The following is a 14,534-nucleotide window of genomic DNA, read 5'->3' as shown; positions in this document are numbered from 1 at the left end:
TCTGGCTCTGACCTCTCAGTCTAATTCTGGCTCTGACCTCTCAGTCTATTTCTGGCTCTAACCTCTGTCTAATTCTGGCTCTGACCTCTCAGTCTAATTCTGGCTCTGACCTCTCAGACTGATTCTGGCGCTGACCTCTCAGTCTAATTCTGGCTCTGACCTCTCAGTCTAATTCTGGCTTTGACTTCTCAGACTGATTCTGGCTCTGACCTCTCTTACTGCTTCTGGCTCTGACCTCTCAGTCTAATTCTGGCTCTGACCTCTCAGTCTAATTCTGGCTCTGACCTCTCAGTCTAATTCTGGCTCTGACCTCTCAGACTTATTCTGGCTCTGACCTCTCATACTTATTCTGGCTCTGACCTCTCAATCTAATTCTGGCTCTGACCTCTCAGTCTAATTCTGGCTCTGACCTCTCAGACTGATTCTGGCTCTGACCTCTCTTACTGCTTCTGGCTCTGACCTCTCAGTCTAATTCTGGCTCTGACCTCTCAGTATAATTCTGGCTCTGACCTCTCAGTATAATTCTGGCTCTGACCTCTCAGTCTAATTCTGGCTCTGACCTCTCAGACTTATTCTGGCTCTGACCTCTCACACTTATTCTGGCTCTGACCTCTCAGACTGATTCTGGCTCTGACCTCTCATTCTAATTCTGGCTCTGACCTCTCAGACTGATTCTGGCTCTGACCTCTCAGTCTAATTCTGGCTCTGACCTCTCAGTCTAATTCTGGATCTGACCTCTCAGTCTAATTCTGGCTCTGACCTCTCAGACTCATTCTGGCTCTGACCTCTCAGTCTAATTCTGGCTCTGACCTCTCAGTCTAATTCTGGCTCTGACCTCTCAAACTGATTCTGGCTCTGACCTCTCAGTCTAATTCTGGCTCTGACCTCTCAGTCTAATTCTGGCTCTGACCTCTCAGACTGATTCTGTCTCTGACCTCTTAGACTGATTCTGGCTCTGACCTCTCGAACTAATTCTGGCTTTGACCTCTCAGTCTAATTTTGGCTCTGACCTCTCAGACTGATTCTGGCTCTGTCCTCTCATACTGCTTCTGGCTCTGACCTCTCAGTCTAATTCTGGCTCTGACCTCTCAGACTGATTTTGGCTCTGACCTCTCAGTCTAATTCTGGCTCTGACCTCTCAGTCTAATTCTGGCTCTGACCTCTCAGTCTAATTCTGGCTCTGACCTCTCAGACTGATTCTGGCTCTGACCTCTCTTACTGCTTCTGGCTCTGACCTCTCAGTCTAATTCTGTCTCTGACCTCTCAGTCTAATTCTGGCTCTGACCTCTCAGTCTAATTCTGGCTCTGACCTCTCAGTCTAATTCTGGCTCTAACCTCTCTGTCTAAATCTGGCTCTAACCTCTCAGTCTAAATCTGGCTCTGACCTCTCAGTCTAATTGTGGCTCTGACCTCTCAGACTGATTCTGGCTCTGACCTCTCAGACTGATTCTGGCTCTGACCTCTCAGTCTAATTCTGGCTCTGACCTCTTAGTCTAATGCTGGCTCTGACCTCTCAGTCTATTTCTGGCTCTGACCTCTCAGTCTAATTCTGGCTCTGACCTCTCAGTCTAATTCTGGCTCTGACCTCTCAGACTGATTCTTGCTCTGACCTCTCAGACTGATTCTGGCTTTGACCTCTCTGTCTAATTCTGGCTCTGATCTCTCAGACTGATTCTGGCTCTGACCTCTCAGACTGATTCTGGCTCTGACCTCTCAGACTGCTTCTGGCTCTGACCTCTCAGTCTAATTCTGGCTCTGACCTCTTAGTCTAATGCTGGCTCTGACCTATCAGTCTATTTCTGGCTCTGACCTCTCAGTCTAATTCTGGCTCTGACCTCTCAGTCTAATTCTGGCTCTTTCCTCTCATTCTAATTCTGGCTCTGACCTCTCAGACTGATTCTGGCTCTGACCTCTCAGTCTATTTCTGGCTCTGACCTCTCAGTCTAATTCTGGCTCTGACCTCTCAGTCTAATTCTGGCTCTGACCTCTCAGTCTAATTCTGGCTCTGACCTCTCAGTCTAATTCTGGCTCTGACCTCTCAGACTGATTCTGGCTCTGACCTCTCAGACTGATTCTGGCTTTGACCTCTCAGTCTAATTCTGGCTCTGACCTCTCAGTCTAATTCTGGCTCTGACCTCTCAGTCTAATTCTGGCTCTGACCTCTCAGACTGATTCTGGCTCTGATCTCTTAGACTGATTCTGGCTCTGACCTCTCATACTAATTCTGGCTTTGACCTCTCAGTCTAATTTTGGCTCTGACCTCTCAGACTGATTCTGGCTCTGACCTTTCATACTAATTCTGGCTCTGACCTCTCAGTCTAATTCTGGCTCTGACCTCTCAGTCTAATTCTGGCTCTGACCTCTAAGAATGATTCTGGCTCTGACCTCTCAGACTGATTCTGGCTCTGACCTCTCAGTCTAATTCTGGCTCTGACCTCTCAGACTGATTCTGGCTCTGACCTCTCAGACTGATTCTGGCTCTGACCTCTCATAGTAATTCTGCTTCTGACCTCTCAGTCTAATTCTGGCTCTGACCTCTGAGACTGATTCTGGCTTTGACCTCTCTGTCTAACTCTGGCTCTAATCTCTCAGACTGATTCTGGCTCTGACCTCTCAGACTGATTCTGAGAGGTCAGAGCCTCTGACCTCTGACCTCTCAGACTGCTTCTGGCTCTGACCTCTCGGTCTAATTCTGGCTCTGACCTCTTAGTCTAATGCTGGCTCTGACCTCTCAGTCTATTTCTGGCTCTGACCTCTCAGTCTAATTCTGGCTCTGACCTCTCAGTCTAATTCTGGCTCTGACCTCTCAGACTGATTCTGGCTCTGACCTCTCAGTCTAATTCTGGCTCTGACCTCTCAGTCTAATTCTGGCTCTGACCTCTCAGTCTAATTCTGGCTCTGACCTCTCAGACTGATTCTGGCTCTGACCTCTCTTACTGCTTCTGGCTCTGACCTCTCAGTCTAATTCTGGCTCTGACCTCTCAGTCTAATTCTGGCTCTGACCTCTCAGTCTAATTCTGGCTCTGACCTCTCAGTCTAATTCTGGCTCTAACCTCTCAGTCTAATTCTGGCTCTAACCTCTCTGTATAATTCTGGCTCTAACCTCTCAGACTGACTCTGGCTCTGACCTCTCAGACTGATTCTGGCTCTGACCTCTCAGTCTAATTCTGGCTCTGACCTCTCAGTCTAATTCTGGCTCTGACCTCTCAGTCTAATTCTGGCTCTGACCTCTCAGTCTAATTCTGGCTCTAACCTCTCAGTCTAATTCTGGCTCTAACCTCTCTGTCTAATTCTGGCTCTAACCTCTCAGACTGACTCTGGCTCTGACCTCTCAGACTGATTCTGGCTCTGACCTCTCTTACTGCTTCTGGCTCTGACCTCTCAGTCTAATTCTGGCTCTGACCTCTCAGTCTAATTCTGGCTCTGACCTCTCAGTCTAATTCTGGCTCTGACCTCTCAGTCTAATTCTGGCTCTAACCTCTCAGTCTAATTCTGGCTCTAACCTCTCTGTATAATTCTGGCTCTAACCTCTCAGACTGACTCTGGCTCTGACCTCTCAGACTGATTCTGGCTCTGACCTCTCAGACTGATTCTGGCTCTGACCTCTCAGTCTAATTCTGGCTCTGACCTCTCAGTCTAATTCTGGCTCTGACCTCTCAGTCTAATTCTGGCTCTGACCTCTCAGTCTAATTCTGGCTCTAACCTCTCAGTCTAATTCTGGCTCTAACCTCTCTGTCTAATTCTGGCTCTAACCTCTCAGACTGACTCTGGCTCTGACCTCTCAGACTGATTCTGGCTCTGACCTCTCAGACTGCTTCTGGCTCTGACCTCTCAGTCTAATTCTGGCTCTGACCTCTTAGTCTAATGCTGGCTCTGACCTCTCAGTCTATTTCTGGCTCTGACCTCTCAGTCTAATTCTGGCTCTGACCTCTCAGTCTAATTCTGGCTCTGACCTCTCAGACTGATTCTGGCTCTGACCTCTCAGACTGATTCTGGCTCTGACCTCTCAGTCTAATTCTGGCTCTGACCTCTTAGTCTAATTCTGGCTCTGACCTCTCAGACTGATTCTGGCTCTGACCTCTCAGTCTAATTCTGGCTCTGACCTCTCAGTCTAATTCTGGCTCTGACCTCTCAGACTGATTCTGGCTCTGACCTCTCTTACTGCTTCTGGCTCTGACCTCTCAGTCTAATTCTGGCTCTGACCTCTCAGTCTAATTCTGGCTCTGACCTCCCAGTCTAATTCTGTCACTGACCTCTCAGACTTATTCTGGCTCTGACCTCTCATACTTATTCTGGCTCTGACCTCTCAGTCTAATTCTGGCTCTGACCTCTCATTCTAATTCTGGCTCTGACCTCTCAGACTGATTCTGGCTCTGACCTCTCAGTCTAATTCTGGCTCTGACCTCTCAGTCTAATTCTGGATCTGACCTCTCAGTCTAATTCTGGCTCTGACCTCTCAGACTGATTCTGGCTCTGACCTCTCAGACTGATTCTGGCTCTGACCTCTCAGTCTAATTCTGGCTCTGACCTCTCAGACTGATTCTGGCTCTGACCTCTCAGACTGATTCTGGCTCTGACCTCTCAGTCTAATTCTGGCTCTAACCTCTCTGTCTAATTCTGGCTCTAACCTCTCAGTCTAAATCTGGCTCTGACCTCTCAGTCTAATTGTGGCTCTGACCTCTCAGACTGATTCTGGCTATGACCTCTCAGACTGATTCTGGCTCTGACCTCTCAGACTGATTCTGGCTCTGACCTCTCAGTCTAATTCTGGCTCTGACCTCTTAGTCTAATGCTGGCTCTGACCTCTCAGTCTATTTCTGGCTCTGACCTCTTAGACTGATTCTGGCTCTGACCTTTCATACTAATTCTGGCTCTGACCTCTCAGTCTAATTCTGGCTCTGACCTCTCAGTCTAATTCTGGCTCTGACCTCTCAGTCTAATTCTGGCTCTGACCTCTTAGACTGATTCTGGCTCTGACCTTTCATACTAATTCTGGCTCTGACCTCTCAGTCTAATTCTGGCTCTGACCTCTCAGTCTAATTCTGGCTCTGACCTCTCAGACTGATTCTGGCTCTGACCTCTCAGACTGATTCTGGCTCTGACCTCTCAGACTGATTCTGGCTCTGACCTCTCAGTGTAATTCTGGCTCTGACCTCTAAGACTGATTCTAGGTCTGACCTCTCAGACTGATTCTGGCTCTGACCTCTCAGTCTAATTCTGGCTCTGACCTCGCAGACTGATTCTGGCTCTGAGCTCTCAGACTGATTCTGGCTCTGACCTCTCATAGTAATTCTGCTTCTGACCTCTCAGTCTAATTCTGGCTCTGACCTCTCAGACTGATTCTGGCTTTGACCTCTCTGTCTAATTCTGGCTCTGATCTCTCAGACTGATTCTGGCTCTGACCTCTCAGACTGCTTCTGGCTCTGACCTCTCAGTCTAATTCTGGCTCTGACCTCTTAGTCTAATGCTGGCTCTGACCTCTCAGTCTATTTCTGGCTCTGACCTCTCAGTCTAATTCTGGCTCTGACCTCTCAGTCTAATTCTGGCTCTGACCTCTCAGTCTAATTCTGGCTCTGACCTCTAAGAATGATTCTGGCTCTGACCTCTCAGACTGATTCTGGCTCTGACCTCTCAGTCTAATTCTGGCTCTGACCTCTCAGACTGATTCTGGCTCTGACCTCTCAGACTGATTCTGGCTCTGACCTCTCATAGTAATTCTGCTTCTGACCTCTCAGTCTAATTCTGGCTCTGACCTCTGAGACTGATTCTGGCTTTGACCTCTCTATCTAACTCTGGCTCTAATCTCTCAGACTGATTCTGGCTCTGACCTCTCAGACTGATTCTGAGAGGTCAGAGCCTCTGACCTCTGACCTCTCAGACTGCTTCTGGCTCTGACCTCTCGGTCTAATTCTGGCTCTGACCTCTTAGTCTAATGCTGGCTCTGACCTCTCAGTCTATTTCTGGCTCTGACCTCTCAGTCTAATTCTGGCTCTGACCTCTCAGTCTAATTCTGGCTCTGACCTCTCAGACTGATTCTGGCTCTGACCTCTCAGTCTAATTCTGGCTCTGACCTCTCAGTCTAATTCTGGCTCTGACCTCTCAGTCTAATTCTGGCTCTGACCTCTCAGACTGATTCTGGCTCTGACCTCTCTTACTGCTTCTGGCTCTGACCTCTCAGTCTAATTCTGGCTCTGACCTCTCAGTCTAATTCTGGCTCTGACCTCTCAGTCTAATTCTGGCTCTGACCTCTCAGTCTAATTCTGGCTCTAACCTCTCAGTCTAATTCTGGCTCTAACCTCTCTGTATAATTCTGGCTCTAACCTCTCAGACTGACTCTGGCTCTGACCTCTCAGACTGATTCTGGCTCTGACCTCTCAGACTGATTCTGGCTCTGACCTCTCAGTCTAATTCTGGCTCTGACCTCTCAGTCTAATTCTGGCTCTGACCTCTCAGTCTAATTCTGGCTCTGACCTCTCAGTCTAATTCTGGCTCTAACCTCTCAGTCTAATTCTGGCTCTAACCTCTCTGTCTAATTCTGGCTCTAACCTCTCAGACTGACTCTGGCTCTGACCTCTCAGACTGATTCTGGCTCTGACCTCTCAGACTGCTTCTGGCTCTGACCTCTCAGTCTAATTCTGGCTCTGACCTCTTAGTCTAATGCTGGCTCTGACCTCTCAGTCTATTTCTGGCTCTGACCTCTCAGTCTAATTCTGGCTCTGACCTCTCAGTCTAATTCTGGCTCTGACCTCTCAGACTGATTCTGGCTCTGACCTCTCAGACTGATTCTGGCTCTGACCTCTCAGTCTAATTCTGGCTCTGACCTCTTAGTATAATTCTGGCTCTGACCTCTCAGACTGATTCTGGCTCTGACCTCTCAGTCTAATTCTGGCTCTGACCTCTCAGTCTAATTCTGGCTCTGACCTCTCATACTTATTCTTGCTCTGACCTCTCAGTCTAATTCTGGCTTTAACCTCTAAGTCTAATTTTGGCTCTGACCTCTCAGACTGATTCTGGCTCTGACCTTTCATACTAATTCTGGCTCTGACCTCTCAGTCTAATTCTGGCTCAGACCTCTCAGTCTAATTCTGGCTCTGACCTCTCAGTCTAATTCTGGCTCTGACCTCTCAGTCTAATTATGGCTCTAACCTCTCAGTCTAATTCTGGCTCTAACCTCTCTGTCTAATTCTAGCTCTAACCTCTCAGACTGATTCTGGCTCTGTCCTCTCAGACTGATTCTGGCTCTGACCTCTCAGACTGCTTCTGGCTCTGACCTCTCAGTCTAATTCTGGCTCTGACCTCTCAGTCTATTTCTGGCTCTAACCTCTGTCTAATTCTGGCTCTGACCTCTCAGTCTAATTCTGGCTCTGACCTCTCAGACTGATTCTGGCGCTGACCTCTCAGTCTAATTCTGGCTCTGACCTCTCAGTCTAATTCTGGCTTTGACTTCTCAGACTGATTCTGGCTCTGACCTCTCTTACTGCTTCTGGCTCTGACCTCTCAGTCTAATTCTGGCTCTGACCTCTCAGTCTAATTCTGGCTCTGACCTCTCAGTCTAATTCTGGCTCTGACCTCTCAGACTTATTCTGGCTCTGACCTCTCATACTTATTCTGGCCCTGACCTCTCAATCTAATTCTGGCTCTGACCTCTCAGTCTAATTCTGGCTCTGACCTCTCAGACTGATTCTGGCTCTGACCTCTCTTACTGCTTCTGGCTCTGACCTCTCAGTCTAATTCTGGCTCTGACCTCTCAGTATAATTCTGGCTCTGACCTCTCAGTATAATTCTGGCTCTGACCTCTCAGTCTAATTCTGGCTCTGACCTCTCAGACTTATTCTGGCTCTGACCTCTCACACTTATTCTGGCTCTGACCTCTCAGACTGATTCTGGCTCTGACCTCTCATTCTAATTCTGGCTCTGACCTCTCAGACTGATTCTGGCTCTGACCTCTCAGTCTAATTCTGGCTCTGACCTCTCAGTCTAATTCTGGATCTAACCTCTCAGTCTAATTCTGGCTCTGACCTCTCAGACTCATTCTGGCTCTGACCTCTCAGTCTAATTCTGGCTCTGACCTCTCAGTCTAATTCTGGCTCTGACCTCTCAAACTGATTCTGGCTCTGACCTCTCAGTCTAATTCTGGCTCTGACCTCTCAGTCTAATTCTGGCTCTGACCTCTCAGACTGATTCTGTCTCTGACCTCTTAGACTGATTCTGGCTCTGACCTCTCGAACTAATTCTGGCTTTGACCTCTCAGTCTAATTTTGGCTCTGACCTCTCAGACTGATTCTGGCTCTGTCCTCTCATACTGCTTCTGGCTCTGACCTCTCAGTCTAATTCTGGCTCTGACCTCTCAGACTGATTTTGGCTCTGACCTCTCAGTCTAATTCTGGCTCTGACCTCTCAGTCTAATTCTGGCTCTGACCTCTCAGTCTAATTCTGGCTCTGACCTCTCAGACTGATTCTGGCTCTGACCTCTCTTACTGCTTCTGGCTCTGACCTCTCAGTCTAATTCTGTCTCTGACCTCTCAGTCTAATTCTGGCTCTGACCTCTCAGTCTAATTCTGGCTCTGACCTCTCAGTCTAATTCTGGCTCTAACCTCTCTGTCTAAATCTGGCTCTAACCTCTCAGTCTAAATCTGGCTCTGACCTCTCAGTCTAATTGTGGCTCTGACCTCTCAGACTGATTCTGGCTCTGACCTCTCAGACTGATTCTGGCTCTGACCTCTCAGTCTAATTCTGGCTCTGACCTCTTAGTCTAATGCTGGCTCTGACCTCTCAGTCTATTTCTGGCTCTGACCTCTCAGTCTAATTCTGGCTCTGACCTCTCAGTCTAATTCTGGCTCTGACCTCTCAGACTGATTCTTGCTCTGACCTCTCAGACTGATTCTGGCTTTGACCTCTCTGTCTAATTCTGGCTCTGATCTCTCAGACTGATTCTGGCTCTGACCTCTCAGACTGATTCTGGCTCTGACCTCTCAGACTGCTTCTGGCTCTGACCTCTCAGTCTAATTCTGGCTCTGACCTCTTAGTCTAATGCTGGCTCTGACCTATCAGTCTATTTCTGGCTCTGACCTCTCAGTCTAATTCTGGCTCTGACCTCTCAGTCTAATTCTGGCTCTTTCCTCTCATTCTAATTCTGGCTCTGACCTCTCAGACTGATTCTGGCTCTGACCTCTCAGTCTATTTCTGGCTCTGACCTCTCAGTCTAATTCTGGCTCTGACCTCTCAGTCTAATTCTGGCTCTGACCTCTCAGTCTAATTCTGGCTCTGACCTCTCAGTCTAATTCTGGCTCTGACCTCTCAGACTGATTCTGGCTCTGACCTCTCAGACTGATTCTGGCTTTGACCTCTCAGTCTAATTCTGGCTCTGACCTCTCAGTCTAATTCTGGCTCTGACCTCTCAGTCTAATTCTGGCTCTGACCTCTCAGACTGATTCTGGCTCTGATCTCTTAGACTGATTCTGGCTCTGACCTCTCATACTAATTCTGGCTTTGACCTCTCAGTCTAATTTTGGCTCTGACCTCTCAGACTGATTCTGGCTCTGACCTTTCATACTAATTCTGGCTCTGACCTCTCAGTCTAATTCTGGCTCTGACCTCTCAGTCTAATTCTGGCTCTGACCTCTAAGAATGATTCTGGCTCTGACCTCTCAGACTGATTCTGGCTCTGACCTCTCAGTCTAATTCTGGCTCTGACCTCTCAGACTGATTCTGGCTCTGACCTCTCAGACTGATTCTGGCTCTGACCTCTCATAGTAATTCTGCTTCTGACCTCTCAGTCTAATTCTGGCTCTGACCTCTCAGTCTAATTCTGGCTCTGACCTCTCAGACTGATTTTGGCTCTGACCTCTCAGTCTAATTCTGGCTCTGACCTCTCAGTCTAATTCTGGCTCTGACCTCTCAGTCTAATTCTGGCTCTGACCTCTCAGACTGATTCTGGCTCTGACCTCTCTTACTGCTTCTGGCTCTGACCTCTCAGTCTAATTCTGTCTCTGACCTCTCAGTCTAATTCTGGCTCTGACCTCTCAGTCTAATTCTGGCTCTGACCTCTCAGTCTAATTCTGGCTCTAACCTCTCTGTCTAAATCTGGCTCTAACCTCTCAGTCTAAATCTGGCTCTGACCTCTCAGTCTAATTGTGGCTCTGACCTCTCAGACTGATTCTGGCTCTGACCTCTCAGACTGATTCTGGCTCTGACCTCTCAGTCTAATTCTGGCTCTGACCTCTTAGTCTAATGCTGGCTCTGACCTCTCAGTCTATTTCTGGCTCTGACCTCTCAGTCTAATTCTGGCTCTGACCTCTCAGTCTAATTCTGGCTCTGACCTCTCAGACTGATTCTTGCTCTGACCTCTCAGACTGATTCTGGCTTTGACCTCTCTGTCTAATTCTGGCTCTGATCTCTCAGACTGATTCTGGCTCTGACCTCTCAGACTGATTCTGGCTCTGACCTCTCAGACTGCTTCTGGCTCTGACCTCTCAGTCTAATTCTGGCTCTGACCTCTTAGTCTAATGCTGGCTCTGACCTATCAGTCTATTTCTGGCTCTGACCTCTCAGTCTAATTCTGGCTCTGACCTCTCAGTCTAATTCTGGCTCTTTCCTCTCATTCTAATTCTGGCTCTGACCTCTCAGACTGATTCTGGCTCTGACCTCTCAGTCTATTTCTGGCTCTGACCTCTCAGTCTAATTCTGGCTCTAACCTCTCAGTCTAATTCTGGCTCTGACCTCTCAGTCTAATTCTGGCTCTGACCTCTCAGTCTAATTCTGGCTCTGACCTCTCAGACTGATTCTGGCTCTGACCTCTCAGACTGATTCTGGCTTTGACCTCTCAGTCTAATTCTGGCTCTGACCTCTCAGTCTAATTCTGGCTCTGACCTCTCAGTCTAATTCTGGCTCTGACCTCTCAGACTGATTCTGGCTCTGATCTCTTAGACTGATTCTGGCTCTGACCTCTCATACTAATTCTGGCTTTGACCTCTCAGTCTAATTTTGGCTCTGACCTCTCAGACTGATTCTGGCTCTGACCTTTCATACTAATTCTGGCTCTGACCTCTCAGTCTAATTCTGGCTCTGACCTCTCAGTCTAATTCTGGCTCTGACCTCTCAGACTGATTCTGGCTCTGACCTCTCAGACTGATTCTGGCTTTGACCTCTCTGTCTAATTCTGGCTCTGATCTCTCAGACTGATTCTGGCTCTGATCTCTTAGACTGATTCTGGCTCTGACCTCTCATACTAATTCTGGCTTTGACCTCAGTCTAATTTTGGCTCTGACCTCTCAGACTGATTCTGGCTCTGACCTTTCATACTAATTCTGGCTCTGACCTCTCAGTCTAATTCTGGCTCTGACCTCTCAGTTTAATTCTGACTCTGACCTCTCAGACTGATTCTGGCTCTGACCTCTCAGACTGATTCTGGCTTTGACCTCTCTGTCTAATTCTGGCTCTGATCTCTCAGACTGATTCTGGCGTTGACCTCTCAGACTGATTCTGGCTCTGACCTCTCAGACTGCTTCTGGCTCTGACCTCTCAGTCTAAATCTGGCTCTGACCTCTTAGTCTAATGCTGGCTCTGACCTCTCAGTCTATTTCTGGCTCTGACCTCTCATACTAATTCTGGCTCTGACCTCTCAGTCTAATTCTGGCTCTGACCTCTCAGTCTAATTCTGGCTCTGACCTCTCATACTTATTCTTGCTCTGACCTCTCAGTCTAATTCTGGCTTTAACCTCTCAGTCTAATTTTGGCTCTGACCTCTCAGACTTATTCTGGCTCTGACCTTTCATACTAATTCTGGCTCTGACCTCTCAGTCTAATTCTGGCTCTGACCTCTCAGTCTAATTCTGGCTCTGACTTCTCAATCTAATTCTGGCTCTAACCTCTCAGTCTAATTCTGGCTCTAACCTCTCTGTCTAATTCTGGCTCTAACCTCTCAGACTGATTCTGGCTTTGACCTCTCAGACTGATTCTGGCTCTGACCTCTCAGACTACTTCTGGCTCTGACCTCTCAGTCTAATTCTGGCTCTGACCTCTTAGTCTAATGCTGGCTCTGACCTCTCAGTCTATTTCTGGCTCTGACCTCTCAGTCTAATTCTGGCTCTGACCTCTCAGTCTAATTCTGGCTCTGACCTCTCAGACTGATTCTGGCTCTGACCTCTCAGACTGATTCTGGCTCTGACCTCTCAGTCTAATTCTGGCTCTGACCTCTTAGTCTAATTCTGGCTCTGACCTCTCAGACTGATTCTGGCTCTGACTTCTCAGTCTAATTCTGGCTCTGACCTCTCAGTCTAATTCTGGCTCTGACCTCTCATACTTATTCTGGCTCTGACCTCTCAGTCTAATTCTGGCTCTGACCTCTCATTCTAATTCTGGCTCTGACCTCTTAGACTGATTCTGGCTCTGACCTCTCATTCTAATTCTGGCTCTGACCTCTTAGACTGATTCTGGCTCTGACCTCTCAGTCTAATTCTGGCTCTGACCTCTCAGTCTAATGCTGGCTCTGACCTCTCATACTTATTCTGGCTCTGACCTCTCAGTCTAATTCTGGCTCTGACCTCTCATTCTAATTCTGGCTCTGACCTCTTAGACTGATTCTGGCTCTGACCTCTCATTCTAATTCTGGCTCTGACCTCTTAGACTGATTCTGGCTCTGACCTCTCAGTCTAATTCTGGCTCTGACCTCTCAGTCTAATTCTGGCTCTGACCTCTCAGTCTAATTCTGGCTCTGACCTCTCAGTCTAATTCTGGCTCTGACCTCTCAGTCTAATTCTGGCTCTGACCTCTCAGACTTATTCTGGCTCTGACCTCTCATACTTATTCTGGCTCTGACCTCTCAGTCTAATTCTGGCTCTGACCTCTCAGTCTAATTCTGGCTCTGACCTCTCAGTCTAATTCTGGCTCTGACCTCTCAGTCTAATTCTGGCTCTAACCTCTCTGTCTAAATCTGGCTCTAACCTCTCAGTCTAAATCTGGCTCTGACCTCTCAGTCTAATTGTGGCTCTGACCTCTCAGACTGATTCTGGCTCTGACCTCTCAGACTGATTCTGGCTCTGACCTCTCAGTCTAATTCTGGCTCTGACCTCTTAGTCTAATGCTGGCTCTGACCTCTCAGTCTATTTCTGGCTCTGACCTCTCAGACTGATTCTGGCTCTGACCTCTCAGACTGCTTCTGGCTCTGACCTCTCAGTATAATTCTGGCTTTGACCTCTTAGTCTAATGCTGGCTCTGACCTCTCAGTCTATTTCTGGCTCTGACCTCTCAGTCTAATTCTGGCTCTGACCTCTCAGTCTAATTCTGGCTCTTTCCTCTCATTCTAATTCTGGCTCTGACCTCTCAGACTGATTCTGGCTCTGACCTCTCAGTCTATTTCTGGCTCTGACCTCTCAGTCTAATTCTGGCTCTGACCTCTCAGTCTAATTCTGGCTCTGACCTCTCAGTCTAATTCTGGCTCTAACCTCTCAGTCTAATTCTGGCTCTAACCTCTCTGTCTAATTCTGGCTCTAACCTCTCAGACTGATTCTGGCTCTGACCTCTCAGACTGATTCTGGCTCTGACCTCTCAGACTGCTTCTGGCTCTGACCTCTCAGTCTAATTCTGGCTCTGACCTCTTAGTCTAATGCTGGCTCTGACCTCTCAGTCTATTTCTGGCTCTGACCTCTCAGTCTAATTCTGGCTCTGACTTCTCAGTCTAATTCTGGCTCTGACCTCTCAGTCTAATTCTGGCTCTGACCTCTCAGTCTAATTCTGGCTCTGACCTCTCATACTGATTCTTGCTCTGACCTCTCAGTCTAATTCTGGCTTTAACCTCTCAGTCTAATTTTGGCTCTGACCTCGCAGACTGATTCTGGCTCTGACCTTTCATACTAATTCTGGCTCTGACCTCTCAGTCTAATTCTGGCTCTGACCTCTCAGTCTAATTCTGGCTCTGACCTCTCAGTCTAATTCTGGCTCTGACCTCTCAGTCTAATTCTGGCTCTAACCTCTCTGTCTAATTCTGGCTCTAACCTCTCAGACTGATTCTGGTTCTGTCCTCTCAGACTGATTCTGGCTCTGACCTCTCAGACTGCTTCTGGCTCTGACCTCTCAGACTGCTTCTGGCTCTGACCTCTCAGTCTAATTCTGGCTCTGATCTCTTAGTCTAATGCTGGCTCTGACCTCTCAGTCTATTTCTAGCTCTGACCTCTGTCTAATTCTGGCTCTGACCTCTCGGTCTAATTCTGGCTCTGACCTCTCAGACTGATTCTGGCGCTGACCTCTCATTCTAATTCTGGCTCTGACCTCTTAGTCTAATTCTGGCTCTTACCTCTCAGACTGATTCTGGCTCTGACCTCTCTTACTGCTTCTGGCTCTGACCTCTCAGTCTAATTCTGGCTCTGACCTCTCAGTCTAATTCTGGCTCTGACCTCTCAGTATAATTCTGGCTCTGACCTCTCAGACTTATTCTGGCTCTGACCTCTCATACTTATTCTGGCTCTGACCTCTCAGTCTAATTCTGGCTCTGACCTCTCAGTCTAATTCTGGCTCTGACCTCTCAGTCTAATTCTGGC

The sequence above is a fragment of the Leptodactylus fuscus genome, chromosome 4 (assembly GCF_031893055.1).
Source record: "Leptodactylus fuscus isolate aLepFus1 chromosome 4, aLepFus1.hap2, whole genome shotgun sequence".
NCBI classification, from domain to species: Eukaryota; Metazoa; Chordata; class Amphibia; order Anura; family Leptodactylidae; genus Leptodactylus; species Leptodactylus fuscus.
Note: the sequence above shows the minus strand (reverse complement) of the source record.